The sequence below is a fragment of the Hyaena hyaena genome, unplaced genomic scaffold (genome assembly GCF_003009895.1).
Source record: "Hyaena hyaena isolate Hyena2069 unplaced genomic scaffold, ASM300989v1 scaffold_943, whole genome shotgun sequence".
NCBI lineage: Eukaryota > Metazoa > Chordata > Mammalia > Carnivora > Hyaenidae > Hyaena > Hyaena hyaena.
This window is the reverse complement of record NW_024081575.1, coordinates 156628-168932: the sequence shown is the minus strand read 5'-3', so window position 1 is coordinate 168932 and position 12305 is coordinate 156628. Positions and strand designations below refer to the sequence as shown.

Here is a 12305-nt window from a genome sequence, read left to right as displayed (position 1 = left end):
AAATTAGCTTTAGTGCTCTGGTTATGAGAGCTTTTATAGTACGTTAGAGCAAACCTGGACTTCCATTCCCAAGAAACGTGGGGGTTGGTGGGACACAAAAGGTTTTGCTCAGACCCTAATTCTGTTTGGAAAAAAAAACCCAAACTATTATAAGCCTTTTCTAATCTAAGAGCAAAAATGATTTCCAGATAAGATATTTTACCAAAGTCCTTTGATATCGTTTGAGTTCAGTATGGAACAGTTTCTTGGTTGTGTTTGAACAGAAACAACAAGCTTGTACAAATTTGGGACAAAGATTTCTTACAAGAACTCTGAAAAAGATGTTGATGTCAGATATATCTGAAAAGAATAAATGACAATCATGTTATTTCCATCGTTTTATTTCCCAGGGAGGAAAAAATTAAGCACATGATGCGTGTTGGGGCTTCAGGACAATACGAGGGAATTTGGGTAAGGTTATCCCAGAAAAATCTCCCTCTTGACTTCTCTTGTCAAATGGGAATAGACAGATAGGATTCTCTTTTGGAATATAGACCATTCTCCTACTTGTCCTTAGAGGCAAAATATATTAGGTGGCAAGTGGTTATTCTGAGATAATTTGCCTGGGCAGAAGCAAACATGTTGAGACAGAACTTAAGACAAAATATTTTTAAATGATTAAGTTAATAAAAATATTTTGATAATAACCACAAAGTATAGTTGCCAGGAAGATTCTTTCTCATTTGACAATTTATGAGGCAACAATCTCCAGTTATAATCCATGAAGCCATGAGTGTGTTGTCTTGGATGGAGTTGGTAGTAGTGACAATGAACCAGAAATGACACCCTGTGGTTCAACGCTGGGTTTGGGATACAGCAAAGGCAGTACTAAGAGCAAAGTAAATTGCACTTCAGGCCTATTTCAAGAATCTACAAAAATCACAAACACAAAATCTAACAGCACACCAAGGAATAGAAGCAGAGTAGCAAGAGCACCCCAAACCCAACAGAAGAGAAATAATAAACATTAGGACAGAAATAAACAATATAAAATCCAAAGAAACAGTTGGACAGATCACTGAAATCAAGAGTTTTTTTTTTTTTGAAAAAATAAACAAAATTGATAAACCCCTACCCAGGCTTCTAGAAAAGAAAAGAGAGAGCACCCAAATTGACAAAATCGTGAATGAAAATGGATTTATTACAAGCAATCCCTCAGAAATACAAGTAATTATCAGGGAATACTATGAAAAACTGTATGCCAACCAACTGGACAACCTAGAAGAAATGGACAAATTCCTAAACAAACACGCACTATCAAAATTCAAATGGGAAGAGATAGAAAATCTGAACAGACCCATAACTAGTGAAGAAATTGATTCAGTTATCAAAAATATCCCAACAAATAAGAGCCCTGGGCCAGATGGCTTCCCTGGGGAATTCTACCAGACATTTAAATCAGAATTAATACATATTCTCAAGCTATTCCAAAAAATAGAAATGGAAGGAAAACTTCCAGACTCATCCTACGAAGCCAGCATTGCTTTGATTCCCCAACCAGACAGAGACCCAGTAAAAAGAGAGAACCACAGTCCAATACCCTTGATGAATACAGATTCAAAAATCCTCAACAAGATGCTTGTAAATCGAATTCAGCAGCATCTAAAAAGAATTATCCACTATGACCAAGTGAGATTCATTCTTGGGTTATAGGGCTGGTTCAATATTCACAAATCAATCAATGTGATATATCACATTAACAAAAGAAAATATAAAAACTATATGATCCTGTCGATAAATGCAGAAAAAGCATTTCACAAGATACAGCATCCTTTCTTAATAAAGACCCTTGAGAAAGTCGGGGTAGAAGGAACTTAAACATCATAAAAGCCATTTATGAGAAGGCCACAGCTAATATCATCCTCAATGGGGAAAAATTGAGAGCTTTCCCACTGAGATCAGGAACACAACATGGATGTCCACTCTCACCACTGTTGTTTAACATAGTGCTGGAAGTCCTAGCATCAGCAATCAGACAACAAAAGGAAATAAAAAGCATCAGAATTGGCAAAGATGAAATCAAACTTTCACTTTTGCAGATGACAAGATACTCTAGGTGGAAAACCTGACAGACTCCACCAGAAGCCTACTAGAACTGATCCATGAATTCAGCAAAGTCGCAGGGTACAAAATTAACATACAGAAATCACTGCATTTTTATACACCAATAATGAGGAAACAAAAAGAGAAATTTAAAAAAAAATCCCATTCACAATTGCACAAAAAAACATAAAATACCTAGGAATAAGCCTAACCAAAGATATAAAAATCTGTATGATGAAAACTAGAAAACTTATGAAGGAAATTGAAGAAGATACAAAGAAATGGAAAAACATTCCATGCTCATGGATCAGAAGAATAAATATTGTTAAAATGTCATTACTACCCAGAGCAATCTACACATTCATTGTAATCCCAATCAAAATTTCACCATCTTTCTTCTCAAAGCTAGAACAAACTATCCTAAAATTTGTATGGAACCACAAAAGACCCCGAATAGCCAAAGTAACACTGAAGAAGAAAACCAAAATGGGAGGCTTCACAATCCCAGATGTTAGCCTGTACTACAAAGCTGTAGTCATCAAGACAGTATGATATCGGCACAAAAACAGACACATAGACCAGTGGAATAGAATAGAGAATCCAGAATTAGACCCACAAACGATGGGCAATTAATATTTGACAAAGGACGAAAGAGTGCCCAATGGAGAAAAGACAGTCTCTTTAACAGATGATGCTGGGAGAACTGGACAGCAACGTGCAAAAGAATGAAACTTGATCACTTTCTTACACCATGAACAATAATAAACTCAAAATGGATGAAGGACCTGAATGTGAGTCAGGAAACTATCAAAACCCTAAAGGAGAAAGCAGGAAACAACCTCCTTGATCTCAACCGCAGCAATTTCTTACTTGACACATCCCCAAAGGCAAGGGAATCAAGAGCAAAAATGAACTACTGAGACCTCATTAAGATAAAAAGGTTCTGCACGGCAAAGGAAACAATAAAACTAATAGGGAACTGACAGAATGGGAAAAGATAGTTGCAAATGACATATCAGATAAAGGCCTAGTATCCAAAATCTATAAGGAACTCACCAAACTCCACACCCGAAAAGCAAACAATCCAGTGACGAAATGGGCAGAAGACATGAGCAGACATTTCTCCAAAGAGGACATCCAGATGGCCAACAGACACATGAAACAATGCTCAATGTCACTCATCATCAGGGAAATACAACTCAAAACCACACTGACATACCACCTCATGCCCGTCAGAGTGGCTAAAATGAACAAATCAGGAGACTATAGATGCTGGAGAGGATGTGGAGACACGGGCACCCTCCTACACTGTTGGTGGGAATGTAAAGTGGTGCAAACCCTCTGGAAAACAGTGTGCAGGTTCTTCAAAAAATTAACAATAGAACTCCCCTATGACCCAGCAATAGCACTGCTAGGAATTTACCCAAGGGATACAGGAGTGCTGACGCATAGGGGCACACGTACCCCAATGTTCACAGCAGCACTCTCCACAATAGCCAAATCATGGAAAGAGCCTAAATGTCCATCAAGAAGATGTGGTTTATCTGTACAATGGAATACTACATGGCAACGAGAAAGAATGAACTCTGGCCATGTGTAGCAACATGGATGGACCTTGAGGGTGTTATGCTGAGCAAAATAAGTCAGGCAGAGAAGGACAGATACCATATGTTTGCACGTATAGGTGGAACAGGAAGACTATGGGGGAGGAAAGGGGGAAAAGATAGTTGGAGAGAGGGAGGGAGGCAAACCATGAGAGACTCTTGAATGCTGAGAACAAGCTGAGGGCTGATGAGGGTGGGGGAGAGGAATGAAGGGGATATCAACACATTCTCAGGGAAGCAAAACTAAGAAAATTTGCTACCAACAGACCTATCCTGAAAGACTGTCAAATGAAGCTCTCGAAATAGAAAAGAAATGAAAGCAGCTAGAGCTTTGAAACATCAAGAGAAAAGGAGAATGATACACCAAAGTGTGAGTACATACAAAAGGCTTTCCCTCTCCTCTTGAATTTTCTACATTATGTTTAATTGTTGACACAAAAATTATAATATTGTGTGAGTCTTCATACATATAGAAGAAATATTTGACAACTGTAGTACAAACAAAGGAGAAAGAACGTTTTCTACATTCCATCTGAACGGATAAAATGGCAGCACCAGGAGGATGAGAGGAGTCACGTACATACGTGTCATGTAACAGCTAGGGAGAACCCTGAGAGGCTATGCAAAGAGATGCACTCAAAAACACTATATAAATCAAAATAGACTCTGAAAACTATTCAGGTAAACCATAGGAGGGCAGGAAACAGAAAACAGAAGAGCAAAAACAAACACAAAAAAATCAAAAAGCAGATTTTAACCCTCTCATGTCAATAGGATGTTACATATAAATGGTTATGAATACATCAATTTAAAGACAAAGATTGGCAGAGTGGATTAAAAAGCATGATTCAACTATATGCTGTTTATGGTAAACTCACTTTAAATATAATAATATAGGCACATTAACATTAAAGGACTATATCATGCAAACATTAATCAAAGGAAAGGAGGGGCTTTATTAACATCAGATAGAGTACACTTAATGGGAAATAAAATTTCTAGAGACAGGGATGTTAAATAATGATAAAAGGGTCAGCCCATCAAGAAAACATAGAAACTCTAGATATGTATCCACTGAAAAACTGCGTCAACATCCATGAAAGACAAACTGGTAGAGTTACAAGGAAATAGACAAATCCACATTCATCATTGAAGATTCCAAAAACGTACTGTCAGCAATTCGATAGAACTTTTAGACAGAAAGGCAGCAAGGATGTAGAAGAACGTAACAAGGATACCAACCAATGGGACCTAACTAACATTTACATGACACTCTACCCAGAAACAGAATACACTTTATTTAAACAGAATACACAAGATAACCCATATCTTATGATACAAAACAAATCTCAACAACTCATAAATACCTGGCATTATTCAGAGCGTTTTCTCTGGCTATGGTAAAATCAAAATAGACATCCATGACCAAAATTACAGACAATTCTCTAAACACTTGTAAACTAAACAGTACACTTCTGAATAATACATAGATCCGAGAGGAAATCATGGGAAGGAATTAAAAAAATACGCCTAACCAAATGAGGAAAAAAATATATCAAAATTTGGGAGAGTAATTAAAGCAAGGCTGAGAGTCAACATCTCAAGACTAAATGTATACATTAGAAAAAGGAAAATGTCTCCAATCAATACTCAAAAGCTCATGTCTCAAGAATGTAAGAAAAGAGCAGAGAAAACTGGAAAAAGGAAATAATAAAGAGCAGAAATTCATGTGATTGGACACAGAAGAATTACAAAGAAAATCAATGAAATGAAGAGTTGGTTCTTTGAAAGGTTGAGTAAAATTAACAAACATCTAGCAAAATGGACAATAAAAAAGAGAGCGAGAAAGCACAAAGTATCAACATCAGGTATTGGACAGGAGATGCCCACTATAGACATTGCAGACATTACAAGCTCAATAATAAAGAAATAATATGGACAACTCCACACAAATAAATTTGACAGATAAAATGAGAGAATTTCTCACAAAAGCACAAACTAACACAACTCACCCAATATACAAAGGATAATTTGAATAGCTTGAAACAGCTAAGTAAGATTTGTAATATGAGACTCTCAAAAAAGAAATCTTCAGATCCAAATGGCTTCACTGGAGAACTTTATCAAATACTGACAAGTGAATTCAACACAATCTATTGACGTAAATAGAATAAGAGGTGACACCCCCTAACTCATTTAATGAAGCTCGTGTTACTCTGATTTTGAAACCAGAAAAAGACAGTGTAACAAAAGAAAGCTGTAGACAAATATCCTCAAGAAGAGACACAAAAAGCCTTAAAAGACACACAGGATCTCCGTATTATGTTTCACAACAGCATGTGAACCTTCTCAATATATTCATCAGAAAAAAAGATTAAACAAAACTCGTTAGTCTAACACATGAGGCCCATGAAAAAATAGCCTGTATTGTTTTGTTTTGTTATGTTTACTTTGAAACACAGTCACGGATTATTACCTGTGTGCTTATATTGGGTGAACTTAACAACAAAATATATCAAAATGAACGTTTTTCCTACAGTTAAGTAAGTCTGTTTTGTGTAATTGACACAATAAATAATCTAAATTCAGAAAAAAAATAAGATAAACAGGCTGTTAATGTAGCACCACTGGACATATTTGATTAAGTAATGCACTCTTGTCAACTTTCCAAAAGAAAGGGTCATAGTCCTGGTGTGACGGGAGATATGATGGGAGATCCTGGCCCACCCGAGTTGTATCACATTAACAACAATCCCCAAAGGATTCACAATGATTTCTATCATGTAGCCCAGGACACTGGTTTTCTTAAACACAAAAGTGACACACTTTTCCCTCTTTCAATAAAAAGGATGTGTTAACCTTCACTTTAAAACAACAGCAACAAAGTCAACTTTCTTTTAACCGTCAGGAAAAATACCATTCAGTGAAACTGTGAAGTTAATAAAGAAATACACCTTTAAATTTATAACCGACAGCCGTCAGGGTCCTTTATTTTCAGGAAGGTGAGAAATCGTGGTTAGTTGCTTTATTCTCACTTTGAAAGAGCACAAAGTTCATAAATAATACGCTCAGGTGCAGCCAGCAAGTGCTCCAAATTTCTTGAAGCATCTGTCATTGCCAAAGCAATGCCCTGTTCCAGGTGTAGATTATTCCTGATGATTTATACATATTCTGAAACTCCCTCTAAAAGAGTCTGAACCATGGATGACAAATGTCTCTGCTCCTTTTTGGAACAAAGAATATGTGTCATTTAACTGACTTCTACCATTGTTTCCTCTGATGTGAGCATCCTTTGGCTGGATATCATATTCTCGAAAGAATAAGCTATAGGATTCCACAAAGAAATGTAAGTGATGAAAATACCACTTCATAGCTTTGTATTCTTAAAGGGATCACTAAATATTTTGGAGATAGAGAATTTCTGTCTATATACATATATACAGACATGCATGGGGTCGAGAGAGAGAGACAACAGTGTTCCTTATTACATCTGATAGATTCATGGAGAGCAATTGTAGAGTCTATTTACTAAGTTCTTCGGGAGTACAAATTGGACCAAGCATAATTTTTACACTTTTCTTGTGTTGATGTAAACTCAAAACATTAAAAATATAACTCTAGAGATATATAGGGTGAACACACGCCCAAGAATTGTCTACTCAATAGTGAGAGAATGATAGATAATATGGTAAAACACATTCAATGGCATTTGAGAAAATGGGTATTTATAACCATCTTTTATAAGTACGCTACAATAAGATTTCTAGACATAAAGCAAGCTGATATCCTGCAGGACGATAAAACAATCAAGCAGATTATCCCTTTCAACCTAGACAGAAATCACTAGCTTTTCTAGAAGACACAATTCTGGAAATTAACATATAACTTCACAGAGTCTGGGCTCAACTCAAACAGTAAGCAGCAAAGTCAAACACATTCTTAGCAAAATAAATGATCCTTGTATATGAAAAATGCGGATTAAACAATGCTCTAATAGAACACTGAAGGGACATGTCGTCTCCTTCAGCCTTATTTCAAGTTTGGACAAGGTTTCCTAACACTGTGCTTTGTACTATTCATGTACAATGTCACTATTAATAAGCCTGTATCCTAGTTAGCTTCATAAGGTGATGGAAACAAACAAAAAATTCTGATGAAAATCCTTAATGACCAGAGGCAGATTACATTCTTTTGGACTTCCACTCCAGTGCTATTCGAGTTATTTAAGTTTATATGGAACGGAGTCCTCTGTTCAGCAGTATTAGATGATCAATCAGAGTTCACTTGTAAAATTAATGTCCTCTCCCCCTAGGTTTTCATTCGGCTTATGTCCACAAAGAACCAGCATGCACAACCAGCCACCCTTGCTTGAGTCCTCGGAAGCAAGAAGAGCGAACAAATAGAAAAGCAGTTCAGCCAACTAAAAACAAGGGGAAACCTTTCAAACAAGGGCAACAAATGGCCTGGGGGAGAGTCTCTAGCCCGAGTCACACAGTGGCTCCACGGACCCCACAGCAGCTGGTTCCAGAGCACACAGTGACCGTTACGGCTCGTGCATGCATATAACTGGGAACCCCACTGACACAGGGCAGGTGTTTCAAACAGCATGATCCATAGACATACGTAACCAGAAAACGTAGTTCAGAGCCCAGTTCAGAGACACAACACAGAAAGTTACTAATTGTTAAGTTTTCCATTAATTTTTTTAAAATCTTGGGTAAATAAGGATTTTTTTAAATGTTTATTTTTGAGAGAGAGCATAAGGATGGGAGGGGCAGAGAGAGAGGGAGACACAGAATCTGAAGCAGGCTCCAGGCTCTAAGCTGTCAGCACAGAGCCCGACGTAGGGCTCGCACCCACAAACCATGAGATCATGAGCCAAAGTTGGACGCTTACCCAACTGAGCAACCCAGGTGCCCCTAAAGTTTTTCTTTTTTAAGATAACATTAAGCATTGAAGTTTCTATCATCTGAGAGCCAGATGCAGGGTTACTAAAATGGTGTGAGTTTCTTTTTTTTTTTTTGAAAGCTTCCTTCAAGTTCTAACTTAACCAGAACAAATCACTTTATTTCTCTCGACCTCAATTTCTTGATTTCTTTAATACCTTTTTATGCTGAATATGTTTATTTGAGAAAATGCAGAGTTAACTAAAATGCTATACGAGGATGGGTCACTATATTTAACTTCTGCCTTTAAGCCCAAACCATGTGAAGATGTCTGTACTAAGAAGGCATGGTCAATTTAAAGTCTACAAAAAAAAAAAAGATCAGTCTTAAGAAAATTTATTCAATTTATGTCACAAATTTAAAAAACATAATAGTTTATTTAAAGAGCATGCCTTTTGAAAAGCATAATCAGGAGTCAAGTCAGAGACAGATTCTGATTATAAACCAAAGTGAGGAACTTACACTTTTTTTTTCCTTCAAGTCTTCATTTATTTTTTTTTTTTAATGCTTTATTTATTTCTGAGAGACAGCGTGAGCAGGGGAGGGTCAGAGAGAGACAGAGTACAGAATCTGAAATAGGCTCCAGGCTCTGAGCTGTCAGCACAGAGCCCGAGGTGGGGCTTGAACCCACGAACTGTGAGATCATGACCTGAGCAGAAGTCGGATACTTAATGGACTGAGCCACCCAGGCACCCCTCAAGTCTTCATTTAAATGCTAGTTCCTTAACCTATCGTGTAATAATAGTTTCAGGAGTAAAATTTAGTGCTTCATCACTTACATGTAACACGCAGGGCTCATCAAGTCACTTTTGCTTTCGTATCCATTTCTGAAATATCTAATATTTGCATAGAGGATAAATGGCCACTGGAGAGAATTGTTGAAGCATGGATTTGGATGTCGAGAGCCAGTTTTACTCCAGGGATTTCTGACAAGTCCTGAACACAAGCGCTGTGATTCAGTGAAGAAAGGGCAGCCTTGATTGGCTTCACTGGCCACTGACACGGTCACCAAATTACTAATTAGCTTTTGTTGTTGTTGTTTTTTTAATGTTTATTTATTTTTGAGAGAGAGACAGAGTATGAGTGGGAGAGGGGCAAAGAGAGAAGGAAGCACAGAATCTGAAGCAGGCTCCAGGCTCTGAGCTGTCAGCACAGGGCCCGATGTGGGGCTCGAACTCACAAACCATGAGATCATGACCTGAGCCGAAATCAGACACTTAACCAACTGAGCCACCCAGCACCCCTGCATTTGTTGTTCTTATGTAGTTTATTTCACAGATCATCTGACACAGGTTATTCCCTTGACCTCTAAGAGTCATCGTCACCTAGGAAAAATATGTGGGGTGAGCTAACCCATAGCTGTGCCCTTTCCTGTTTTCAAACAGATCCTCAGGCAGCAAATATTTGTTTTCTTCCTTCTGCTTGATTTTGAGTATTTTTGCTCTTCCTTTTCTAGTTTTCTAAGATTATTGATTATAAAAATTGATTATTGATTTGAAAAAAGTTTACTACTATATGTTTTCCTCTCACCAATTGTTTTGGTGGTGCCTCAGAAATTTCGATACATTGTATTTTCATTTTTGTTTAATTAAAAATATTTTTAATTCCTTTTGAGAATTTGATTATTCTCATAGATTATTTAGAAGTGCCTTGTTTAGGGGCACCTGGCTGGCTCTGTTGGTTTAGCATCTGACTTCGGCTCAGGTCATGATCTCTCGGTTTGTGGTTTCGAGCCCCATGTCAAGCTTTGTGCTGACAGCTCAGAGCCAGAAGCCTGGTTCAGATTCTGTGTCTCCCTCTCTCTCTGCCCCTTCCCTGCTCATGCTCTCTCTCTCAAAAATAAATATTTTTTAAAAAGAAGTGCCTTGTTTAACTTCCAAAGAGATGTTACTGTCCTCATTCTGTTATTGACTTAGAAGTCAGTTAGTTCAGAGGTTAGTTCAGTTCCATTATGGCCTGAGAATATACTTTATATGATTGCAAATTTTTAAATGTGTTAAGGTTTGATTTATGACACAAAAAATATGGTCTATGTTGTCAAATACCCACTTAGACTTTAAAAGAATGTGTTCTGCCATTGTTAGGTGGAGTGTCCGATAAATGCCAACGAAGTCCAGCTGGTGAATGATACAGCCCAAGTGTTGGCCACAGACTTGGGTGGCATCTCCCCACAGGTTTCTGAAGTTCCCTCAGCACCTCCAAGCCCCCTGGCACCGCCCTCCCCAAACCCGCCCACCCTGGCGGTCTCTCATTCTGAGAACTTTTCACTCTGCCAATGCCATAGCTCTTCCCCCCTGGACTCCGCCTCCCTGTGCCAGCCAGCACGTCCGCAGGAGTAAATCTGGTTGGATGGAGGGCTCACTTCACATGCCCCCTCCTTTTAAGATCTATAATCTTGTATTTTTTATTGCATAGTGGTTCTGCATATTTTTCTGAATTCTGTGGTTGGTCATGACATATATTCTACCTAATATTTATTTTTTTAAAGGCTTTTCAATAATTTCACAAATAACTCATGGTTTTAGGCGTGGTCAGAATCAGAGCCCTTTAACTAACTTTTGGGAATGAAAGGTGAATCTTTCAAAGAGGGATCAATAAAATGTGAAATATCCCTCCACAACTCATGTTAGCTATGCAGCGCAATGGACGGTGATGGCGAGTTTCCACACACCGCTGTTTTCTGGCGTGGAGTTTTGTCATTTCTGTGTCCTGTCCTAAAGAAAACAGACTTTTAAGGAGACTTAGTTGTTTTTCTGACATTGTAACAAGACATAACAGTTCTAGAGCCGCTTGGAATATACCATGGGGTAACAATATAATAGTTATATCATCACCCTATAACCCACAACAATAGAGACAGTTGCTATGTTTTAAAAACATATTTAAAAAACACCCCGCTCCCTAGCTTGTCAATATCGTAAGCATATTGGAGAAGACTTATTCCCACTTGTGTTTTGAGTATTTTACCTTTTGCTCTGACTGATGTTTGCTATGGACAAAAACAGTTTCATAAGAAAGAGAAATCACAAGATCTCCAGCCATTTTCTTCCAACGTGTCCCCTCCTCAAAGTAAGTCATTTCTTAGCAAGGTTAGTATTAGGCCTAGCAATTGAAATTTTGGCTACTAGAATCAAGATTGAACGAGGAAATATACCTTTTTTTTTCTTAACTTTTTTTTTTTAAATTTCTGAGAGAGAACAAGGAAATATACTTTAGAAGAGCTGGAAATAACCGCATGACTGCACAGGTGATTAGATAGCCACACGTTTAGAATCACGTAAAACACTGTGTTGGGCTTCTGTGGACAAGACATCACGGGACTAGTCCATTGGTAACTTTCAGTGGAAAGAGCATCACGCAGTACAAATTAAAAATGAGGCCTCTTCGAGCATAAAATCATTTTTATTCACTACCAACTATATAAAAAATAGAGGTGGACAGCCTATGGCCATACCACCCTGAATGCACCCGATCTTGTCTGATCTCAGAAAAAATAGAGGTGGACATAAAAGAATGTTTATTTAAGAAAATGCTCATGACATCATCTTCAAAGAAAAACGAAAATATACATGGGTTACCATTTCATTTGTTAAAAAAAAAGTTTGTGAAAATTTAGTTCTGTATTTGTCAACACAGGATTTTCATTGATGGTCACTTTTTTGGTCAAATTTAA

The 12305-nt window shown here is 37.6% G+C and overlaps 1 long non-coding RNA gene across 1 annotated transcript; it reads left to right on the top strand.

Annotated features, from left to right (window-relative positions):
- Window positions 1-391: 391 nt before the first annotated feature.
- Window positions 392-8371, top strand: LOC120223055. Its single transcript, XR_005526178.1, has 2 exons — window positions 392-450; window positions 7999-8371. It is a non-coding gene; the product is annotated as an uncharacterized LOC120223055 (long non-coding RNA).
- Window positions 8372-12305: the final 3934 nt, after the last annotated feature.